Raw genomic sequence first — 5,824 nt, 5'->3', positions numbered from 1 at the left:
GTGGTTTTTTCTTATTGTCGTTTATTACTTAATTATTCCTTCCAGGCTGCCATGAAATAAGCAATTTTATTTTATTAGTAAGGTCTGTGTACATTCAGGATCTATTTTATGTTCTGTGTAAGTATCAAAAGTCCATTAGCTTTGTTGAATTAAAAAAATTTTTTTAATTAAAATTTAATTTCTGGATGGAACAGTAGAAATTTTCATCCTTCTAAAAATGAATGCTCTACTGAATATTAGTATAGTAAAATTTCATTAATTTAGAGTCCCCGGGTAATGGAAACCATTGCTTTACCATGTCTAGGTTGATCTTTGGTAGTATCTGTGAGTAAAGTTTGCACTCAACAAAATAGAAAAAAAACAGGAAAAGAATTTATCTATAGACACTTTTCTAGGCGGCATGCCCAAATTAAATCTTCCTGTTTGTTAAAGATCAGCATTTGGACTCCTACTTAATACATTTTGAACGTCGAAATTGCATTTTTAGTATGCATTGGAAAGATGCGAAAATGATTTAGACTTTAGTTTATGTAAGCCTTCTGTTAAGTGGTCCAAGTGAGCAGGTTTTGTTAAATACGAATTCTATGTGTAGGAATAAAGTGTCCTACTTACCATGTCCAAGTAGGTTACTATTGAATTAGATTGCCATCTATTCTATTTTGAAACGAAATTATGTGAATAATTACAACTTCAAACAAATGTGTTAATTAGTACAGGTTAATATGAAATGTGGGCTCCAGTCTACTTAAATGGATCTACTTTGACAATTAGTACAGAGGCTGGAAACTAATTCCCAAGGTACTTTGTGTAAATATCTCTTTTGGGGGCAAGAATGACTTTTGGTTTTTAAATGGCCTAAATGTGAAGGAAGTTCAGTTTATATCTAGGAAATAGAGGAGGGGCAGGGAAGTATATATAGTTGGGGGGTGGGTTTTGTAATCTTGGGCAAAAGAGTCAGGGCACTAATGGTAATTGACTTTTTGATCTAGTTAGGATTTTATTTGAGGGAAGAGAGAGCTTAATCCACATAGCATTCACAGTTTGGTTTTTAAACAAGAATGTCAATGAGAGTAACAGTTAACAAAAGGTATGTGTCAAATGACTTCCTTAATGTTCTAACTCAGTTCTAATACAGATGCTAAATTTTGACTTTTCCAAATTGTGTTTTTTGCAATTCACTAACCATTGTTTCCCTGAAGTGTTCCTCTGGGAAATGATCCCCATATTCTAGTATTTTGAAGTCAGCTTGGAAGGTCTGCCAGACAAATGGAGCTGGAGTGCTGTCTGCTGGCTGCTAGTGGAGAGGCAGGCTAGCGGCATGTTGGAAAGGAACCTCACGTGGTGGAGCTGTCCAGTTGGTCTTGGCAGCTGGACTCAGCTCGCCTGCAGATCTCCTGTTTTGACTCTGCTCCGTTCTGGGGAACTATTGGGCATTTGCAAAGAGCCTAGTTCCCAGGTGATACTGGAGAATTGCATTTTCGAGGTAAACCAGGTTTTGCTATAAACAACCAGTCGATACCATAACTTGCCCAACTGTGATTTTTTTTTCCCTGTTCTTCCATCTTTCTTCCTTGGGTTTTGGTATACCAATGAAGAAAAGTCCAAAACCATCTGGACAAAGTAGGCATGAAGTACGTGGCCATATGCAACTCTGCCTGTTCTGAGAGTTGATACTAACATTGTATATGTTTTAGATTTTCATAGTTCATTTTACTGGTTAAGAGTTGTGAGTTGAATTGTTTGGTATGTGGTTTATGTGATTACTTTTGCTCACAGAAGTGAAGCTAATTCATAAATCTTAACATAGCTAAACAAAATTGAGAATGCCCATTTAGTAATCTTAGCTTGCTTCTTTTTGGAAAAAACTAAACTTGTAAAAAACATTGTTAATTAGTTTCCTTTGGCTAGGTTATATTTTAGCCTATGGCCCCGCTCAGCCTTGGGTATCTGTTTAATGAGGATTTGGACTGGGAAAGGGGTGGTGACTAGGATAATGAAGGGGGCAGAGGTCCTTGATTCGGAAGAGTGTTGACATGAGAACAGATGGTCCCGGGCAGGTGTAGCAAACCCTGGTGATCAGGGCTTCAGTGCTGATATTTCATGTTATTTGGTTTAAGACCACATGCACATGTAACCAGGAAGACTAGGAGACTTAGCAGGTCATTGAAAATAAAATACTACCAACACCCTTGTCTTATTTACTGACCCTGATTTCTTTTAAGTTTCCTTTAACGTATGTATCTATTAATGTATCTACACTTCCGGTAGAATGTTGGGCAGATGCTGCGGTGCTCAATACTGCCTTTGAGCATTTTCATTAAAATGGGATTAAGATACGGTTCAAAATCCACATTTAGTTTATTATAACCAGGAATCTTTTATTTTTAATAATGGACTACCTCATTTCCAGATTGCTTTGCTATTTTTGTATCTTTGGTTCTGTCAGTCACCCTCCACTAGAATGTAAGCTCCATGGGGGCAGGGATTTTCTTGGTGACTGCCTGAACCCTAGGGCTTACAGAACAGTGCTTGGCACGTGGTAGATGTTAAGTAAATGTTGAATGCCATGACTACGATGGAGGAAGTGAAGATAAACATATTTTAGTCTCCCTCTTAAAACCAGAACACCACCTGGTGTTCTACTGGAGTAGAAGTTGACCAGAATCAACTGGGTGCTTGTCAGAAGGCAGATTCTAAGGATCCACAGTTGTGGATAAAGGTAACCTGAAATAAATTGGTGTGGATTCCTTTTTTCCTCTTCTAACTCTTGTCCAGGGAAGAAAACCCTATTGGCCATGGTCACACATTTTCCAGAAAAAAAGTGGTTTTCGTGATTGCTACCCACTAGAGCTTGTCAAGCATCTTTCGAATGGATGTACCCCTCTGGTAACGCACTGGGGTGCACCAGGTAGGAACCATAGCTGCCCCTGCATAGCACTCTTCCAAGAATGGGCGGTGGTGCCAGAATGTTTAGGGAGGATTACTTTTTTAGGAAGAGGGGCTACCAGCAAGGCAGGAATTGGGTTCCTGGACAGGCAGCATCTGAGTATAACAGACAGCCTGGAAATAGCCATGGGAAGTAACACAGTTGAGATTCTTAAAGTGGCAATTAAATATATAGCACATAGACTAGATCTAAAGTCTGTGCTTCAGCGTATTTACTGATTGGTTAGAGCAGAAGGCAGTTTCTTAGTTGTTTAAGTGAGGATGAGAAGACAACTTTTTTTTTTTTATAAAAGACTTGTACAGTGTTGGAAAACAGGTTATCTGAATGGTGTTGGTCTTTAAGGCACGGTGTCCAATTAAAATAGTGTCTTGTTTAAAATTTGGTTTGCCCTTCTATCCTGAAGGTTAAGTATTTATTGAAGACCTTCTATTCTGTATTCTTAGTTTGGTTGGGTCTTAAATGTGCCCTGAGTCTAACTCTGCTGTCAAAGAGAAAGGTTTTAAATTTTCATACCTGGAAATTACTTGCATTTACTCACAGGTATTTAAAACCTTACTCCAATCTGTTACCTCTTTCAAGCAAATGCTCTGTTTTGACGTTAAATTTGCTGATGGTTTTGTTAGACTTACTAGGCTGGTGACAAAATGCAAAAACGGAAATAACAAAAGCCTGTCACTTTATAGATCCGTCCCCACCCACTCCCTGTTCTCCACCCGCCTCCCGCCCTCCCCCGCCCCCCGGTCCCACTACTGTCCTCCATCTGCACCCCTGCAAGAGCTCCTGCCACGTAGACCTAGTAAGTGCCCGAGCAGGGTGCCTGGGTGGCTCAGTCGGTTAAGCGACTGCCTTCGGCTCAGGTCATGATCCCAGGGTCCTGGGATCGAGTCCCACATCGGGCTCCCTGCTCTGCGGGGAGCCTGCTTCTCCCTCTCCCACTCCCCCTGCTTGTGTTCCCTCTCTTGCTGTGTCTCTCTCTGTCAAATAAATAAATAAAAATCTTAAAAAAATAATAAGTGCCCGAGCATTCTACAGAAGAGTGCACGTATGTGCACAGCTCCAAACTCGCACAAGGTGAACACAGTCACAAGGTGGCAGGAGACCAGGCAAGGATGTTGCCAGCGCCCAGAAGCCTGCCTGCTTTTCTGGCTAGCTCCACTCCTCCCCTGAATAACTGGTAGCCTGATGATTGCTGTGACCATAGATTAGTTTGCTTTTTTTCAAACTCTATAAATACGGAATTAAGCAGTTTATATCCTTCTGTATCTGATTGACTTAATGCTATGTGTTGTTGCATGCCACCAAGTTCTCAGTGCTGTTAGTATTGTGTGTGCTCTAGTTACCCATTCTATTCTTCATTAAACACTTGGCTTTCCATTTGGGATTCACATACAGTGCTGTAATGAATTTTTATAAATGTCTTGGGGAACATACTCATTTCTGTTGAGTATATACGTAGGGATGGAATTTGGGGTTCTACATGTGTGTCTGAAGGGTTTCAGTAGATGATGCCCCACAATCTCCCAAAATGGTTGCATCGGTTTGCACTTGGATGCAGCATATGAGAATTCCACTTACTCCCCATGTTGCCAACAGTAGGTACCATATCTTTTTCATTTTAACTGTTCTGGTATCTTTCCTAAGTTTTAACCCTTCTAGTCTTTTTGACACAGCCAGAGTGACTTTTTAATTTTTAATTTAACTTACTGTTATGTAGGTAATTATTAAGCATGATACCTAATTCAAAAGATAAAAAAGATATACAGTAAAAACCGTTCCTCCCACTCCTCTCTCCTAGCCATACCATCTAGTTCCCATCTCAGGAGACACCAGTGTTACCAGTCTCTGGTATTTTTCCAGAGATATCCATTTATATATCAACGTTTATTTTCCCCTTTCCCCAGAAATGATAGCATCTTGTATACACTGTTCTGCACCTTTCTTTATTCACTTAATAAATCTTAGAGATTATAACAGTTGCATTAATTTTTTTAAAACACCTACTAACGTAACTTGAAAATGCCTCAGTAACTTCCCATTGCACTTAGCATGAAATCCCAAGTGCTTTCCAGGCTTCAGAGCTCTGCAGGACCAGGTGCCTACCTACCCATCCAGCCTCCCCCACCCCTCCACCCTCCTCTCTGTTAGCAAGCTCCAGTCACCCAGGCTATCTTTCACTTACTTTATTCATGGAGGTCTCCCACCTCAGGGCCCTTGCATATGCCTTCTTAACCTAGAAGCTGCTTCTAACAACACCTACCTGGCTGTTTACATCAGCCTGTCATTGTTCTCAGAAGTCTGACTGTGCCTCAGCTCTACACATAATTTAAGGATCCCTCAGTTATGCTTTCATTATCCCTGTATTTTTTATGATCCTTGAGACTCTAGATATGGATTGATGTGATTATTTGATTAATGATATTCTACTAGATTATAAATTCCACAGGAGTAGGGATTTTGTCTCATTTACCACTCATGGTGTCTATGTGCTTAATGAATAGTTATTGAGTGAATAAATGGATTTATAGGAGGTAAATTTGCAAACTAATAACAAAGGGCTTAATGGCAAGTAATAAGGTAGGACTGGGACAGGAGAGAAATAGATGCGTGTGTACAAATTTGGAGTAGCAGTCTGATGCTTAGAATAAAGGAAGCAGTACAGGCCGTTCTATTTTCCAAGACAGTTCCTGTGCCTCCCACTGTGTTGCTTGGGTATCTCCCAAAGTCTAGGGGGCCACTGAGAGCCTTCTCTGGCAGCCTAGGGGGGCTACTGCTGGTGCTGGGAGCCCCGGTTCTTAGCTGTTCTGGGGAGCGGGCAAGTCCGCTTCTTCCTGACAGCTCCCGTTGGTGTTCCTGACGGCGCTTGTGGCAGTGGCTGGA

This window comes from Mirounga angustirostris, unplaced genomic scaffold, assembly GCF_029215605.1.
Source record: "Mirounga angustirostris isolate CCGP_5_RB_7025 unplaced genomic scaffold, mMirAng1.0.hap1 SCAF_6, whole genome shotgun sequence".
Lineage (NCBI taxonomy): Eukaryota > Metazoa > Chordata > Mammalia > Carnivora > Phocidae > Mirounga > Mirounga angustirostris.
Note: the sequence above shows the minus strand (reverse complement) of the source record.